At 47.8% G+C, this 19377-nt stretch overlaps 1 protein-coding gene across 8 annotated transcripts in view; it reads left to right on the top strand.

Moving 5' to 3' along the window:
- The first annotated feature begins 9490 nt into the window (after positions 1 to 9490).
- The window catches only part of LOC135374478 (caspase-7-like), a 319855-nt gene continuing 309968 nt past the window's right edge, over positions 9491 to 19377 (top strand). For 7 of the 8 annotated variants that reach the window (XM_064607433.1, XM_064607432.1, XM_064607436.1 and 4 more), the window contains exon 1: positions 9505 to 9581. The gene's annotated coding sequence lies outside the window, so the exon portion shown is untranslated. Of the gene's footprint in view, positions 9582 to 19377 lie in introns of all 8 variants that reach the window. The other variant, XM_064607434.1, reaches the window with a different exon arrangement.

Here is a 19377-nt window from a genome sequence, read left to right on the forward strand (position 1 = left end):
CTCATGGGTCGGCACGAAAACTGCGTCTCTACAAGACATCATTGTTCCTGGGTGTTATGAACACCTCTGGAGGCCGCTCTGCAAAGCCAGTAGCTACAGACACAATTATAAAAATAAGCGAATGCTCCATGACTGCACGTGGGCATATGTTTATGAGTCAAGCGTGCCACAATCCCAGCTGTCGACGGCCGTTTCGAGCTAGTTTGCTCTCACAGCACAGCGAATGGATGTGACACGCCCATGGGTCGGCGCGGACACTGTGCCTCTACAAGACATCAGTATTCCACGGTGTTATCAACACCTCTGGAGGCCGCTGGGCAAAGCCAGTAGGTCCAGATACAATTATAAAAATGAGCGAGTGCTCCATGACTGCAGGTGAGGCACATGTTTACGAGTCAAGCGTGAACCAATCTCAGCTATGGACGGCCGTTTCGAGCTAGTTGGCTCTCGTCGGCACAGCGTAGCTTTGTGACACGCTGATGGGTTGGCAGGAACACTGTGCCTCTACAAGACATCAGTGTTCCAGGGTGTTAACAACACCTCTGGAGGCCGCTGCGCAAAGCCAGTAGCTACAGACACAATTATAAAAACAACCGAATGCTCCATGACTGAGCGTGAGGCATTTTTTTACAAGTCAAGCGTGACACCCACCCACCTATGAACGGCCGTTTCGAGCTAATTGGCTCTCATCGGCACAGCGTAGGCAGGTGACACGCTCATGGGTTGGCAGGAACACTGTGCCTCTGCAAGACATCAGTGCTCCAGGGTGTTAACGACACCTCTGGAGGCCGCTGTGCAATGCCAGTAGCTACAGACACAATTATAAAAATAAGGGAATGCTCCACGACTGAGCGTGAGGCATTTTTTTACAAGTCAAGCGTGACACCGACCCACCTATGAACGGCCGTTTCGAGCTAATTGGCTCTTATCGTCACGGCTTAGGTATGTGACACGCGCATGGGTCGGCACGAACAGTGTGTCTCTGCAAGACATCAGTGCTCCAGGGTGTTAACGACACCTCTGGAGGCCGCTGTGCAAAGCCAGTAGCTACAGACACAATTATAAAAATAAGCGAATGCTCCATGACTGCACGTGAGGCATATGTTTACAAGTCAAGCGTGACACACTCCCCCTTATGAACGGCCGTTTCGAGCCAGTTGGCTCTCATCGGCACAGGGTAGGTATGTGACACGCGCATGGGTCGGCACGAACAGTGTGTCTCTGCATGACATCAGTGTTCCTGGGTGTTATGAACACCTCTGGAGGCCGCTGTGCAAAGCCAGTAGCTACAGACACAATTATGAAAATAAGCGAATGCTCCATGACTGCACGTGAGGCATATGTTTACAAGTCAAGCGTGACACACTCCCCCCTATGAACAGCCGTTTCGAGCCAGTTGGCTCTCATCGTCACGGCGTAGGTGTGTGACACGCGCATGGGTCGGCACGAACAGTGTGTCTCTGCAAGAGATCAGTGTTGCTGGGTGTTATGAACACCTCTGGAGGCCGCTGTGCGAAGCCAGTAGCTACAGACACAATTATAAAAATAAGCGAATGCTCCATGACTGCACGTGAGGCATATGTTTACAAGTCAAGCGTGACACACTCCCCCCTATGAACGGCCGTTTCGAGCTAGTTGGCTCTCATCGTCACGGCGTAGGTATGTGACACGCGCATGGGTCGGCACGAACAGTGTGTCTCGGCAAGACATCAGTGTTCCTGGGTGTTATGAACACCTCTGGAGGCCGCTGTGCAAAGCCAGTAGCTACAGACACAATTATGAAAATAAGCGAATGCTCCATGACTGCACGTGAGGCATATGTTTACAAGTCAAGCGTGACACACTCCCCCCTATGAACGGCCGTTTCGAGCCAGTTGGCTCTCATCGGCACAGCGTAGGTATGTGACACGCGGATGGGTCGGCACGAACAGTGTGTCTCTGCAAGACATCAGTGTTCCTGATGGTTAACGACACCTCTGGAGGCCGCTGTGCAGAGCCAGTAGCTACAGACACAATTATAAAAATAAGCGAATGCTCCATGACTGCACGTGAGGCATATGTTTATAAGTCAAGCGTGACACAATCCCAGCTATGGACGGCCGTTTCGAGCTAGTTGGCTCTCATCGGCACAGCGTAGGCAGGTGACACGCTCATGGGTTGGCAGGAACACTGTGCCTCTACAAGACATCAGCGTTCCAGGGTGTTAACGACACCTCTGGAGGCCGCTGTGCAAAGCCAGTAGCTACAAGACACAATTATAAAAATGAGCGAATGCTCCATGGCTGTAGCTGAGGCATATGTTTACGAGTCAAGCGTGACACAATCCCAGCTATGAACGGCCGTTTTGAGCCAGTTGGCTCTCATCGGCACAGCGTAGGTATGTGACACGCGCATGGGTCGGCACGAACAGTGTGTCTCTGCAAGACATCAGTGTTCCTGGGTGTTATGAACACCTCTGGAGGCCGCTGTGCAAAGCCAGTAGCTACAGACACAATTATAAAAATAAGCGAATGCTCCATGGCTGCACGTGAGGCTTATGTTTATAAGTGAAGCGTGACACAATCCCAGCTATGGACGGCCGTTTCGAGCTAGTTGGCTCTCATCGGCACAGCGTAGGCAGGTGACACGCTCATCGGTTGGCAGGAACACTGTGCCTCTACAAGACATTAGTGTTCCAGGGTGTTAACGACACCTCTGGAGGCCGCTGTGCAAAGCCAGTAGCTACAGACACAATTATAAAAATGAGCGAATGCTCCATGGCTGTAGCTGAGGCATATGTTTACGAGTCAAGCGTGACACAATCCCAGCTATAAACGGCCGTTTTGAGCCAGTTGGCTCTCATCGGCACAGCGTAGGTACGTGACACGCGCATGGGTCGGCACGAACAGTGTGTCTCTGCAAGACATCAGTGTTCCTGGGTGTTATGAACACCTCTGGAGGCCGCTGTGCAAAGCCACAGACACAATTATAAAAATAAGCGAATGCTCCATGACTGCACGTGAGGCATATGTTTCGAAGTCAAGCGTGACACACTCCCCCTATGAACGGCCGTTTCGAGCCAGTTGGCTCTCATCGGCACAGCGTAGGTATGTGACACGCGCATGGGTCGGCATGAACAGTGTGTCTCTGCAAGACATCAGTGTTCCTGGGTGTTATGAACACCTCTGGAGGCCGCTGTGCAAAGCCAGTAGCTACAGACGCAATTATAAAAATAAGCGAATGCTCCATGACTGCACGTGAGGCATATGTTTCGAAGTCAAGCGTGACACACTCCCCCTATGAACGCCCGTTTCGAGCCAGTTGGCTCGCATCGTCCAGGCGTAGGTGTGCGACACGCGCATGGGTCGGCACGAAGAGTGTGTCTCTGCAAGACATCAGTGTTGCTGGGTGTTATGAACACCTCTGGAGGCCGCTGTGCAAAGCCAGTAGCTACAGACACAATTATAAAAATAAGCGAATGCTCCATGACTGCACGTGAGGCATATGTTTACAAGTCAAGCGTGACACCCCCCCCCCCCCCCCTATGAACGCCCGTTTCGAGCCAGTTGGCTCGCATCGTCCAGGCGTAGGTGTGCGACACGCGCATGGGTCGGCACGAAGAGTGTGTCTCTGCAAGACATCAGTGTTCGTGGGTGTTATGAACACCTCTGGAGGCCGCTGTGCAAAGCAGTAGCTACAGACACAATTATAAAAATAAGCGAATGCTCCATGACTGCACGTGAGGCATATGTTTACAAGTCAAGCGTGACACACTCCCCCTCATGAACGGCCGTTTCGAGCCAGTTGGCTCTCATCGGCATAGCGTAGGTATGTGACACGCGGATGGGTCGGCACGAACAGTGTGTCTCTGCAAGACATCAGTGTTCCTGGGTGTTATGAACACCAATGGAGGCCGCTGTGCAAAGCCAGTAGCTACAGACACAATTATGAAAATAAGCGAATGCTCCATGACTGCACGTGAGGCATATGTTTACAAGTCAAGCGTGACACACTCCCCCCTATGAACGGCCGTTTCGAGCCAGTTGGCTCTCATCGTTACGGCGTAGGTGTGTGACACGCGCATGGGTCGGCACGAACAGTGTGTCTCTGCAAGACATCAGTGTTCCTGGGTGTTAGGAACACCTCTGGAGGCCGCTGTGCAAAGCCAGTAGCTACAGACACAATTATAAAAATAAGCGAATGCTCCATGACTGCACGTGAGGCTTATGTTTGCAAGTCGAGCGTGACACAATCCCAGCTATGAACGGCCGTTTCGAGCCCTGTTGGCTCTCATCGGCACAGCGTAGGTATGTGACACGCGGATGGGTCGGCACGAACAGTGTGTCTCTGCAAGACATCAGTGTTCCTGGGTGTTAACGACACCTCTGGAGGCCGCTGTGCAGAGCCAGTAGCTACAGACACAATTATAAAAATAAGCGAATGCTCCATGACTGCACGTGAGGCATATGTTTATAAGTCAAGCGTGACACAATCCCAGCTATGGACGGCCGTTTCGAGCTAGTTGGCTCTCATCGGCACAGCGTAGGCAGGTGACACGCTCATGGGTTGGCAGGAACACTGTGCCTCTACAAGACATCAGCGTTCCAGGGTGTTAACGACACCTCTGGAGGCCGCTGTGCAAAGCCAGTAGCTACAGACACAATTATAAAAATGAGCGAATGCTCCATGGCTGTAGCTGAGGCATATGTTTACGAGTCAAGCGTGACACAATCCCAGCTATGAACGGCCGTTTTGAGCCAGTTGGCTCTCATCGGCACAGCGTAGGTATGTGACACGCGCATGGGTCGGCACGAACAGTGTGTCTCTGCAAGACATCAGTGTTCCTGGGTGTTATGAACACCTCTGGAGGCCGCTGTGCAAAGCCACAGACACAATTATAAAAATAAGCGAATGCTCCATGACTGCGCGTGAGGCATATGTTTCGAAGTCAAGCGTGACACACTCCCCCTATGAACGGCCGTTTCGAGCCAGTTGGCTCTCATCGTCACGGCGTAGGTGTGCGACACGCGCATGGGTCGGCACGAAGAGTGTGTCTCTGCAAGACATCAGTGTTGCTGGGTGTTATGAACACCTCTGGAGGCCGCTGTGCAAAGCCAGTAGCTACAGACACAATTATAAAAATAAGCGAATGCTCCATGACTGCACGTGAGGCATATGTTTACAAGTCAAGCGTGACACCCCCCCCCCCCTCCTATGAACGCCCGTTTCGAGCCAGTTGGCTCTCATCGTCACGGCGTAGGTATGTGACACTCGCATGGGTCGGCACGAACAGTGTGTCTCTGCAAGACATCAGTGTTCCTGGGTGTTGTGAACACCTCTGGAGGCCGCTGTGCAAAGCGAGTAGCTACCGACACAATTATAAAAATAAGCGAATGCTCCATGACTGCGCGTGAGGCATATGTTTACAAGTCAAGCGTGACACACTCCCCCCTATGAACGGCCGTTTCGAGCCAGTTGGCTCTGATCGGCACAGCGTAGGTATGTGACACGCGCATGGGTCGGCACGAACAGTGTGTCTCTGCAAGACATCAGTGTTCCTGGGTGTTATGAACACCTCTGGAGGCCGCTGTGCAAAGCAGTAGCTACAGACACAATTATAAAAATAAGCGAATGCTCCATGACTGCACGTGAGGCATATGTTTACAAGTCAAGCGTGACACACTCCCCCTCATGAACGGCCGTTTCGAGCCAGTTGGCTCTCATCGGCATAGCGTAGGTATGTGACACGCGGATGGGTCGGCACGAACAGTGTGTCTCTGCAAGACATCAGTGTTCCTGGGTGTTATGAACACCTCTGGAGTCCGCTGTGCAAAGCCAGTAGCTACAGACGCAATTATAAAAATAAGCGAATGATCCATGACTGCACGTGAGGCATATGTTTACAAGTCAAGCGTGACACACTCCCCCCTATGAACGGCCGTTTTGAGCCAGTTGGCTCTCATCGGCACAGCGTAGGTATGTGACACGCGCATGGGTCGGCACGAACAGTGTGTCTCTGCAAGACGTCAGTGTTCCTGGGTGTTATGAACACCTCTGGAGGCCGCTGTGCAAAGCCAGTAGCTACAGACACAATTATAAAAATAAGCGAATGCTCCATGACTGCACGTGGGGCATATGTTTACAAGTCAAGCGTGACACACTCCCCCTATGAACGGCCGTTTTGAGCCAGTTGGCTCTGATCGGCACAGCGTAGGTATGTGACACGCGCATGGGTCGGCACGAACAGTGTGTCTCTGCAAGACATCAGTGTTCCTGGGTGTTATGAACACCTCTGGAGGCCGCCGTGCAAAGCCAGTAGCTACAGACACAATTATAAAAATAAGTGAATGCTCCATGACTGCACGTGAGGCATATGTTTACAAGTCAAGCGTGACACACTCCCCATATGAACGGCCGTTTTGAGCCAGTTGGCTCTCATCGGCACAGCGTAGGTATGTGACACGCGCATGGGTCGGCACGAACAGTGTGTCTCTGCAAGACATCAGTGTTCCTGGGTGTTATGAACACCTCTGCAGGCCGCTCTGCAAAGCCAGTAGCTACAGACACAATTATAAAAATAAGCGAATGCTCCATGACTGCACGTGAGGCATATGCTTAGAAGTCAAGCGTGACACACTCCCCCTATGAACGGCCGTTTTGAGCCAGTTGGCTCTCATCGGCACAGCGTAGGTATGTGACACGCGCATGGGTCGGCACGAACAGTGTGTCTCTGCAAGACATCAGTGTTCCTGGGTGTTATGAACACCTCTGGAGGCCGCTGTGCAAAGCCAGTAGCTACAGACACAATTATAAAAATAAGCGAATGCTCCATGACTGCACGTGAGGCATATGTTTACAAGTCAAGCGTGACACACTCCCCCTATGAACGGCCGTTTTGAGCCAGTCGGCTCTCATCGGCACAGCGTAGGTATGTGACACGCGCATGGGTCGGCACGAACAGTGTGTCTCTGCAAGACATCAGTGTTCCTGGGTGTTATGAACACCTCTGCAGGCCGCTGTGCAAAGCCAGTAGCTACAGACACAATTATAAAAATAAGCGAATGCTCCATGACTGCACGTGAGGCATACGTTTACAAGTCAAGCGTGACACACTCCCCCTCATGAACGGCCGTTTCGAGCCAGTTGGCTCTCATCGGCATAGCGTAGGTATGTGACACGCGGATGGGTCGGCACGAACAGTGTGTCTCTGCAAGACATCAGTGTTCCTGGGTGTTATGAACACCTCTGGAGTCCGCTGTGCAAAGCCAGTAGCTACAGACGCAATTATAAAAATAAGCGAATGATCCATGACTGCACGTGAGGCATATGTTTACAAGTCAAGCGTGACACACTCCCCCCTATGAACGGCCGTTTTGAGCCAGTTGGCTCTCATCGGCACAGCGTAGGTATGTGACACGCGCATGGGTCGGCACGAACAGTGTGTCTCTGCAAGACGTCAGTGTTCCTGGGTGTTATGAACACCTCTGGAGGCCGCTGTGCAAAGCCAGTAGCTACAGACACAATTATAAAAATAAGCGAATGCTCCATGACTGCACGTGGGGCATATGTTTACAAGTCAAGCGTGACACACTCCCCCTATGAACGGCCGTTTTGAGCCAGTTGGCTCTGATCGGCACAGCGTAGGTATGTGACACGCGCATGGGTCGGCACGAACAGTGTGTCTCTGCAAGACATCAGTGTTCCTGGGCGTTATGAACACCTCTGGAGGCCGCTGTGCAAAGCCAGTAGCTACAGACACAATTATAAAAATAAGCGAATGCTCCATTACTGCACGTGAGGCATATGCTTAGAAGTCAAGCGTGACACACTCCCCCTATGAACGGCCGTTTTGAGCCAGTTGGCTCTCATCGGCACAGCGTAGGTATGTGACACGCGCATGGGTCGGCACGAACAGTGTGTCTCTGCAAGACATCAGTGTTCCTGGGTGTTATGAACACCTCTGGAGGCCGCTGTGCAAAGCCAGTAGCTACAGACACAATTATAAAAATAAGCGAATGCTCCATGACTGCACGTGAGGCATATGTTTACAAGTCAAGCGTGGCACACTCCCCCTATGAACGGCCGTTTTGAGCCAGTCGGCTCTCATCGGCACAGCGTAGGTATTGACACGCGCATGGGTCGGCACGAACAGTGTGTCTCTGCAAGACATCAGTGTTCCTGGGTGTTATGAACACCTCTGCAGGCCGCTGTGCAAAGCCAGTAGCTACAGACACAATTATAAAAATAAGCGAATGCTCCATGACTGCACGTGAGGCATATGTTTACAAGTCAAGCGTGACACACTCCCCCTATGAACGGCCGTTTTGAGCCAGTTGGCTCTCATCGGCACAGCGTAGGTATGTGACACGCGCATGGGTCGGCACGAACAGTGTGTCTCTGCAAGACATCAGTGTTCCTGGGTGTTATGAACACCTCTGGAGGCCGCTGTGCAAAGCCAGTAGCTACAGACACAATTATAAAAATAAGCGAATGCTCCATGACTGCACGTGAGGCATATGTTTACAAGTCAAGCGTGACACACTCCCCCTATGAACGGCCGTTTTGAGCCAGTTGGCTCTCATCGGCACAGCGTAGGTATGTGACACGCGCATGGGTCGGCACGAACAGTGTGTCTCTGCAAGACATCAGTGTTCCTGGGTGTTATGAACACCTCTGGAGGCCGCTGTGCAAAGCCAGTAGCTACAGACACAATTATAAAAATAAGCGAATGCTCCATGACTGCACGTGAGGCACATGTTTACAAGTCAAGCGTGACACACTCCCCCTATGAACGGCCGTTTTGAGCCAGTTGGCTCTCATCGGCACAGCGTAGGTATGTGACACGCGCATGGGTCGGCACGAACAGTGTGTCTCTGCAAGACATCAGTGTTCCTGGGTGTTATGAACACCTCTGGAGGCCGCTGTGCAAAGCCAGTAGCTACAGACACAATTATAAAAATAAGCGAATGCTCCATGACTGCACGTGAGGCATATGTTTACAAGTCAAGCGTGACACACTCCCCCTATGAACGGCCGTTTTGAGCCAGTTGGCTCTCATCGGCACAGCGTAGGTATGTGACACGCGCATGGGTCGGCACGAACAGTGTGTCTCTGCAAGACATCAGTGTTCCTGGGTGTTATGAACACCTCTGGAGGCCGCTGTGCAAAGCCAGTAGCTACAGACACAATTATAAAAATAAGCGAATGCTTCATGACTGCACGTGAGGCATATGTTTACAAGTCAAGCGTGACACAATCCCTGCTATGGACGGCCGTTTCGAGCTAGTTGGCTCTTATCGGCACAGCGCAAAAAGAAATTTCTTCGATGGTGCCACGTCTCACGAATTACTCAGCCAGGGATTTTCGTGAAACAATTCTCAGAGGTTACTGGTAGAATCAATCTCATATTTCTCTCCCAGTGTAAAATGGAGCGTTCAAGAGATACTTGTCTTCTGATCGCTTGCGATAGACGATGCAGTCGCTATATAGAGATAACGGTCGATATCGTCAGGAACGGCGTACAAGGCACGAGACACTTGAAGTGACGCGTTAGATGCAGTTCGACGCCAACGCCAGTGTTTGGTAGAACGCTGGAGATATATGTAAGTTAATTATTTTTTCATCCACCACCGAGTGCCTGGGGCCGCCAGTACTTCCCTCTAAGTTACATATGGTTCACTGTATACGGCGCTTGACAGAACGCTACAGAAACACCTCCTTGTTTTTAGGGCACCTTGAGACGATCGGTTTCGTTTTTTCTCCTGCAAAACCGCTTCATGTTGTGTTTTTTGTATCCCGTATGTTGTATCCACGTTGCATAGTACATCACTGCGACGTGGGCAGCGAACACGAAAGCGTTGCTGCGTACGAGAATAATACTGAGTTTTAGTATATTCTACGCTGATGTGTTTGCGTACATACGCGATAGCATGGTGGTTCTGCGCAATACTCAACGCTCTATTTATTTATTACGCGTGCGCACAACCACCAACTGTTTCCGTTACGCAGCAAATGCGATAGCGTACGATATACTAAAAATCTCCAGTGTGCCAGGACCGGTCGAGCGGAAAGGCGCTCATTGGGGTTCACAAGCTCCCAGACAAAGAGCGTATTCTGCATAATTTTCTTCGCACATTCAAGATTATCAAGATTCAAGGTTCTCTCTTCACTTGAACTACGTATTATCTGAAGCATCCAAAGGTGAGATTGGAGTTCGCGTACAATCGACTGAGAGGCAAGGTCCATCGTTAGAACATGGAAGCAATGAGCGATAAAAGCATGGGTAAATCACGCGAAACACTACCTGGAAGTTTATCAGTTCCGGGTTATGGGCACATGTGTTTATCGTCAGCCCCACTTGATCGCGAGACAGGCGTCTGCAGCGTAGAAAGTATGGTCCTTTTTTCTTTTTTTACTTCCTATTAGGGAAGTTTCTCGATTTGCATCTCCAGTAGACATTGTCGCCATGGACATTAGGATACTACATCATTTCATTAGTGGATCAGCTAGAAAGGATCGAGAACCGTACTGTTCGATTGATCCTATTCATTTACAATAGAACACCGGCGTCCCCGGACGTCCCATAATTTGGCTCATCATTACGACTCGGATATTTAGGCACTAAAATGGGCGGAAATAGGCAGCCGTTTATATTTCAAGAAGCAAATAGGCAAAATAGGCAGTAAAAATCAATGAAAATACAAGCAGGCTCTCCTGAGGATGTATATGGACTTTCGTGTCAAGATTTTCATGGTACGCTACGCTACTGCTTGCCGTCGTTAAAATAATACGATATTATGCAAGCTTCAACTCCTCGTACAAGAATACTTCTATGGAGTGGTGCTGTTCGTCCATGCTTCGTTCAGTTTGAACGAGCTACACGTGTGAACTGAACGAACTTGTTTTAGAGAACGCCACGTATTTTTCCTTCCTTCCCTGTCTCGTGTTTTTACCGTTTGGAAATTGCCCCCGCTAGTGAAAACACCAAACGAAAATCGGTCACAGTTCACTTCATTGCACGTTCACGCTTCGCAATTCCTACACTTTGTACTAGTACTAGTACTATGGTGAGCTAGAAAGACTGGCGTGGCTAATCGGCCGCTGTCACGTGCAGTCGCCGATGTACCTGCCCGTAGATGGCGCCAAGTATGCCTTGCTAGTACGATCGCATCGCCTCTGGCAGTTTGACACGGAAGTACGCATCACATCCTGTCTAGTAATACGTAGCGCTCTTCTCGAGCAAACGCGGGCGCACCCAGACCTTGACTTGGGACAACAAGCGAAGTGCTTCTGTGTCTCTTCAAGGCCAGTGTATTTCTCTGGGGCGCGCGCCGAGTTAATATCTCGGTTTCACACTAGTGACGTTTTTCAGTTAAATGAATTGCGTCCCTGTTGGAACCGCATTTTTACTCGGTGATCATTTGTGAGAAAAAGAAACAAACAAAAAATTAGCAAATATCTGGAACACAGTGCTAGATATTTGCTTGCCTTTTAATGTTTTATGTTGTTGTTGATTTTTTTTTGCACTTTTCACAGTCTGCACTCAAGTTCATGTGGGACATACACATTGTCGTATTTGCCCGCGAGTGGCGTGTTTTCACACGTCTTGAAGTTCATGTCTTCACAGACAACAGAACTTTCTACTCAGTTTCATATCGAAATTTCTAGTGGGTAAAACAGGATCCAGCATTGCTGAAGATTGCTGCTAACAGTGCACGAGCCCGTGTGGCCGCACAGTGGAGACTACCGCATGTCGGCGTCTTTCCCGTCTTTCTTGGGCACAACACCCCGTTTCGATACATTTTCTATCGCTACCGTTCCTCAAGCATATCACGACGGTGCAATTTGGCCACTTCTCCACTTCAAGTACAGTTTGGGACAAAAGTTTGCCGAACACGGGGGTGTCGCACTTTTGTCGGGGCGACACCCTAACGCAAACAGGAGTGGGCCCATATTCTGAGACATGGATAGAACGGACAGTCACCGGTTGCTTGTACGATCCCTTTGATGTTACCTAGCAGAGAGCCGCACATGTGATGAAATACGCTATTGCCCAGTCAGCTGCTACAGTGTGTTCAACACCTTCACAGATGATGCTAGATGATAGCACTAAGATATATTTCTTGGAAGCATCTGAAACAATAAAGTGAGTTAGGAAGCTAGTTTTAGCAAGGGATAATACATTATATGTCACATAAAATGTGCCAAAACTTGTGCATCACAGGTTAGCCAGACTTCCCGCATATGCTGTTGCTTGTGGTCCAAACACACTATATTTTGTTTTTTACCAGCCATATATAACGCAATAAGATCAATTAACTATAACAACTTGGGCTACAGCAAGAGTGTCAGTAAGGCATTACCTGAAGGGGGTGAGAACAATGCACGTTGAATTCTATATCCATTACCCATTATTTACATTCTATGCATATTTCTTCCACACTCGGAAAAAAATATGCATGGCCCAAGCTGAGTTATTATGAATTATTAACATAAAAAGGAAGGTCTGTATCTTTAGAGCACCGGTACCCTGTAGCAGGGCCGCTGAAGCATCACACATGATATCTTCAACCTGATGTTAAGTGATGATACAGGTTAACCAACAGGGTAAGAGCACAAGATTACAGATGGAGGATAAGGCAATAGGTAACAATAGGGTAATAATTGCACTGAGCGGATAAAGTTATAGGAACCCACACGCTAGGAAGAATACCAAGCAAAAGCTGCACGAAACATGGCATTACGTGCACACAACTAACCTTCAATTCACGAAATCCAACAGCTTTCGGTCTTCCAAGCTCTACACATAGAAACAGGTCCAGACACCACTAGTAAGGCACCAAAAACCAACAAAACTACGACGAAAGACGCTTCCCGAGCGAGAGCTCTCTGGACATGCGTCCGAACGCTTCTAAGATTTCCCTTCCAAATGAGCTGGAGGAATTCCAAGCTCCAAGGGCGCCGCATGGCTGTAACGGCTCTCCTCTATGCTCTCCTCGCGCTACATCGAGAAAGCAGAAAGTCGCGCGTACGGGCGACTAGTGACATTGGAAAAAGGACGTTTTTCCCGTCAAAGTAAGTCTTCAATCACATTTCTACGCCAACAAACAACCGACATCGAAAAAATGCCCCCAGCCCCATGTATAATGAGCCGCTGTTGCCACGTTATCCTCACTCGAGAATGGAGAGAGATAGAAGGATCCCGCAAGTTTCTAGTCGTTCGGTGTTCGGAGTGCACGAATGTGTTAATAGGTGATTCAGATCTCCCGCAGGGTTCAAACCTAAAAACAGGGACGAAGGTTGCAGAAGGAGAGTCAGCCTAAGGAATTTCGGGAATAACGCCATAACCTGTAGTAAATAGACGGGGTGTGCGAATTGAAAAGTTGTAGAGCAAAGAACGAAGAACACGCATCCAAAATTTCCAGTAAATTGGACGTTAGGTAAGCGAGATTACGGCACTAAAGGAACGGCACCCACGGAAGCGTCTACGAGCGGCGTCAGCCAGACTTGCTGGCGCCAGCGCCATGACCCTCCAAACCGAACCGCTAAAGACCGACCCATGGTCCCATTTGACCGATCGTAGAGCGACACAAGTTCTACTAGGACGGAAATTCTGGCGTCGACCTGACTAACGGGGCGGATGTTGCGGAGCTCCGAATGTATCGGAAGTGCAGACGGAGGCCTGGAATTTCCAAGTATCTCGACTACTTTTAGGATTTCCAGCGAGCCGTGAGCGTGCACGTGAAGGCGAAGGATTGGGGAATCCGTCACAACAAACCGTGTCCTGATAGAACCGGTTTAGTTAGATATTAGACCGAAAACCCCATCGATACCGCAATGTCGCTCGATGGGGTTCAACCGCCACCTCAACCGGTTGCGCAGCTGTCGAAGTCTGTGCTTAAATAGCACTCAAAGGAATGCACGCATCATTGTATGCTTGATATTTCGTCGACTAGTAATGGACATACTCTATGCATGTTCAATAAATGAATGCAACCAATCCATTCAGTTGTTTTCAACCTAAAAATATATTCATTTGCAGTGGTTCTAATAGAATTCGCACTTGATAACCTGTCGTATGTGTGCGCGTTGGCAAACATGATTGAATATGGCCAAGAAATCTTTTCAGTGACTTTCATCTTTCATCGTTAATATGGCTAGTTCGTTCTGGGCCCCAATTTTGAAGGGTATACACGCACATATATATATATATATATATATATATATATTTATATATGTATAAAGAGGGAAAAAAGCCATTTTAAAAAAATAAGTAAATGACGCTAGACGTGTTTGCAATTCAAACTTGCAAATTAAGATGGCTTCTATGGCTGCACGTAGAGAAACAGATACTCATGGAACGATGCGACAGCACCAGAGGACACGTGTTTCGCCGTGTTTGCGGCTCGTCAGCCCTGGGTAGCTGCGCATCGTTCGGGATTGGCAAACCAGGGGTCACTCAGCGAGCGATATACACCTGGGAGGGTGACTGAGCACTCTTCAATGCCACAGTGCAAGCCAGTGAATTATAAAGAGGGGGAAAAAGCCATTTAAAAAAATAAGTAAATGACGCTAGACGTGTTCGAAATTCAAACTTGCAAATTACGGTGGCTTCTATGGCTGCACGTAGAGAAACAGATACTCATGGAACGATGCGACAGCACCAGAGGACACGTGTTTCATCGTGTTTGCGGCTCGTCAGCCCTGGGTAGCTCCGCATCGTTCGGGATTGGCAAACCAGGGGTTACTCAGGGAGCGATATACACCTGGGAAGGTGGCTGAGCACTCTTCAATGCCACAGTGCAAGCCAGTGCATTATAAAGAGAGGAAAAAGCCATTTAAAAAAATAAGTAAATGACGCTAGACGTGTTTGAAATTCAAACTTACAAATTAAGATGGCTTCTATGGCTGCATGTAGAGAAACAGATACTCATGGAACGATGCGACAGCACCAGAGGACACGTGTTTCGCCGTGTTTGCGGCTCGTCAGCCCAGGGTAGCTGCGCATCGTTCGGGGTTGGCAAACCAGGGGTCACTCAGCGAGCGATATACACCTGGGAGGGTGACTGAGGGTGACTCTTCAATGCCACAGTGCAAGCCAGTGAATTATAAAGAGGGGAAAAAAGCCATTTAAAAAAATAACTAAATGACGCTAGACGTGTTTGAATTTCAAACTTACAAATTAAGATGGCTTCTATGGCTGCACGTAGAGAAACAGATACTCATGGATCGATGCGACAGCACCAGAGGACACGTGTTTCGCCGTGTTTGCGGCTCGTCAGCCCTGGGTAGCTGCGCATCGTTCGGGATTGGCAGACCAGGGGTCACTCAGCGAGCGATATACACCTGGGAGGGTGACTGAGCACTCTTCAATGCCACAGTGCAAGCCAGTGAATTATAAAGAGGGGGAAAAAGCCATTTAAAAAATAAGTAAATGACGCTAGACGTGTTTGAAATTCAAACTTACAACTTATATATATCACTGAGATATATATATATATATCAGTGATAAAATAAAAAAAATAGCCGGAGCTCTTTGGCTGCACATATAGCATATGTTTGTAACTCAAACATCGCCATGCCAGTACTGGACAGCTGTTTCGGCCATCAGTGATATATATAATTTGTAATTTGTTTGTTGTTTGATGACATACATATATATATATATATATATATATATATATATATATATCATCAAAGGCATCAAAAAGGAGCCTGGGAGATCTTACGTGACCTCTTTGTTTCATGTGGGGAGGACGTGGAGAATGATTTTGATATATGGAATATATATATATATATATATATATACAGGGTGTCCCACCGAAAGAGGGCCAGGGGCTAAAAAAACAACGTAGTGCTTTACACAAATGCAACCAACTGTACGTGCTTGGCAGTTGTGTGGTCCATCCATTTTTTTTTCATCGCCCTTTGTCAATTAATTAGCGGTAATTAATTTTCCAACTTTTTAATCTTCGGTTTTAGCTCTCAGATGTCAATGAGGAGGTTGTAGTAGATGTCGAAAGAGACACAACTGAAGTGGTTCGAGGTCGCTACGGCTTGTGGTTTCGTTTCTTCCCGAGTTTAAAAGTCCGGCAATCCGGCACCCGCGCGCGACGATTCCAGCGCCTTCCGGCGTACATTGACTTTGATATTAGCACTTGGAGACCATCCTCGGGCCACTTCACACAAGAGGAAGATATTTCACCTGTTTCATGGCACACCTATCAGAGTGCACTGCAATCGTCGCACGCGGGCGCCGAATTATGGGAAGCGCTCTGTGGTGCGCGCGGCTTCAGAAACCAATTTTTAAACCCGGGAAAAAACTAAACCACAAGCCATAGCAACCTCCAACCACTTCAGTTGCGTCTTTTTCGACATATACTACAACTTCCTCATTGACATCTGAGAGCTAAAACCGATAATTGAAAAAGTTGCAAAAAATTAATTACCCCTAATTAATTGACAAGGGGCGATGAAAAATATATTTTTGGATAGACCACACAACAGCCAAGCACGTACAGATGGTTCCATTTGTGTAGATCACTCTGTTTTTTCATTAGCCCCTGGCCCTTTTTCGGTGGGACACCCTGTATATATATGCAATCAAATAATGTTTGTTGCTGTGTTAATATACCACTTCCATATATCAAAATAGTTCTCCACTTCCTCCCCACATGAAACAAAGAGGTCACGTAAGATCTTCCATAGCTCCTTTTTGATGCCTTGTAAGATCCTACAAGTCTCCTACGTAGCCGGATATAGGCAATGCAGTGTCCAACAACTCTCCTACATAGCCTAACATGAGACATGTAGGATCCTATGACTGACCTATATGTGAATGAATATAGAACATGCAGGATCTCACAACTTTCCTACATGATACAAAATAGGACATAAAGGATCCTACATCAATTTGTATAGGATAAATGGGATCGCATACAACCTATTTGGCTTTTTTTCAACAGGGAAGTGGAAGTGTTAGCCAGGTAAGAAGTATCAAAACTGGTAGCCTCGCCCTCATCAAGTAGAAATTGAGGTAACCATGTATGCCTTACCATTCATGCGAACCGTGGAAGTGCGAACGTGAACCAGACAGAAAAATGTGGCGGTTTTGTTGGGGTGTTTGCTATAAGAAATGCATGAGGTCAGAATCTCCTTGGCTTCTGCCGTTGTTTCAACAAAATTATACCGTATGAAAAATATATCGACAAAATTTCAAATGACTATCAGCATGCCAAGTTTGAAGCCCAAGAAATTTAATCTTTTACTTACATTTTTTGACGCGAATGCAATCTTGCTCAGTCAAATCTGCAAATTCTATGACACGGTAACAAAGAACTAGCTAGCAGTGGCACACAGTAGAGTGTAATGTTGATAGATAAGATTAATCTTTTACTTACATTTTTTGACGCGAATGCAATCTTGCTCAGTCAAATCTGCAAATTCTATGACACGGTAACAAAGAACTAGCTAGCAGTGGCACACAGTAGAGTGTAATGTTGATAGATAAGATTAATAATTTTACTGATTTCGGAAGTATATAACGATACATCACAATGATGCTACATGGTTTTGCCACTTTGCCGCAAGTGATATCTACGTGAGTATCCGAAAATAAATTGGCTGGGAACAACACATAAAGCTTTAACGAAATCACCAGGTTCAATATGCTTATTTTGTAGTACGACGTCCACAGGACAGGGTACAGATTTATTTTTGCTCTGTACAGTACTGCATAAGACTGTTTGCAGTAAAAAGATCCGGCATTGAGCAACGTAACCGTTTTGGGATCGCACACAACATTGGAAAAGTCATATGACGATAACAGCTGGTTGAAACTCCCGGGATGATATACTTCTACTCAGAAGACTGCTATTGAAATCGCTGCTTATGTACACTGGATGTTTAGGAGACGACACAAACGCGACGAACGCTTGAAAGTGTTGGAGAACAGTAACGAAAGCACCAGTTGGCGGGTACCGGTTGTAAGAAATGTACCGGTTAAAAGTAGCGGTTGGCAGAATTTCTCCTCCGCAGGTACGGAAAATTTGGTTGTCTTAAGTTTGGGGAAGAAAAGTCATTGGAGAAACCAAAATAACAAGAAATTTAGCGTTTTTGGCCAGCCCATCTTGAAAGACTCTCTCGGTGCGTTATCGCTGTCTGCATGCATTACTCGCCACGTCCGCCGCCCAACCGCGTGGAAAGGAAACATTGACGTGATCTAGCGGCTCGAAGTACTTCTGCCGAGGCATCATTCGGCCCTTGTAAATACTACTGGACTGTGCATCGGATGTATCATGCGGGCTTGTTGTATTTAGTAATAAAGCTATGCATGGAAAATGTAACGTGCTCCAAAATTAAATTGCATTGTGACCAGCGAGTTTACATAAGCCTGATAGAAAACAAACAAAAGGCGGTTTGGTAATGCGACCTCTTCGTTAAATTGCAACATACTTTTCAATTTATCTCAAATTTTTCTTGTAGGTTTCCGAAGATTTTAGACACTCCTAAGTATGTGCACATGTTTCTGCAGCAACGCGTGCTCGGTAGAGGAAATGCAGACACACGTATGGTCTTGCTCTGCAGCACCTTCCCTTTCGTCGCACGGTGAACCACAGAGGGAGATTGGCCACTATGTAAGGCTGATCTGTCGCTATGAAATAGCATATATGTTCCCTGTTCCATATGTTACATGGGTTGTTCCTCGGTTCCCTCAGGCGCTAGACATATTTTAAAAGCAATAAAGTAGTGGTATATATAAGATCTTATAACAATGGGCCGCTCAGGTTACATCCCGATTGAAAAAATCACCAGAATTGTTCTGGTGTTTCCTGATGTTCCTGGCGTTAACACTAGACACTTTTCATGTTTGTAATGTGCACATCAAAAATGTCTGGCGTGACACCACGGTGATTCTAGTGCTGTCGAGTTCTCCTGATGTCAACACCAGAGTGGCCTACTACGACACCAGAATGATTCTGGTGCATTCTAGAATGCTTGGTGTGCGCACTAGACAGACGTAGTGTTTTAATGTGACCGTTAGAGCGGTCTGGTGTGGTTGACAGACACCAGACCTACAGGCGTCAGAGTACGAGCACTACGCGTTGTTACCATGAAAACCGCTATTTACAATGATCATGAGTTCCTTAGCGCAACTTCTTTTCCAAAGGAATGATAATTCGCATCGCAAATAATTCCCTCGAGTGTCAAAATTGACACGCTTTGCGGCTTCCACTCGAGTTCGAAAACGAAACTTTACGCTCTCATTGTCACATAAGACAGCGACAGCGCCATCGGCATTTAGTGCCTGTTTTGAACTCAACGAGCCGGCCGTGGTGGTTGAGGTAGCGTTCCGTCCTGGTTTTCAACATAAAAACTGCGCACGAATGTGAACGACTT

This window comes from Ornithodoros turicata, unplaced genomic scaffold, assembly GCF_037126465.1.
Source record: "Ornithodoros turicata isolate Travis unplaced genomic scaffold, ASM3712646v1 Chromosome65, whole genome shotgun sequence".
In the NCBI taxonomy this organism is placed as follows: Eukaryota; Metazoa; Arthropoda; class Arachnida; order Ixodida; family Argasidae; genus Ornithodoros; species Ornithodoros turicata.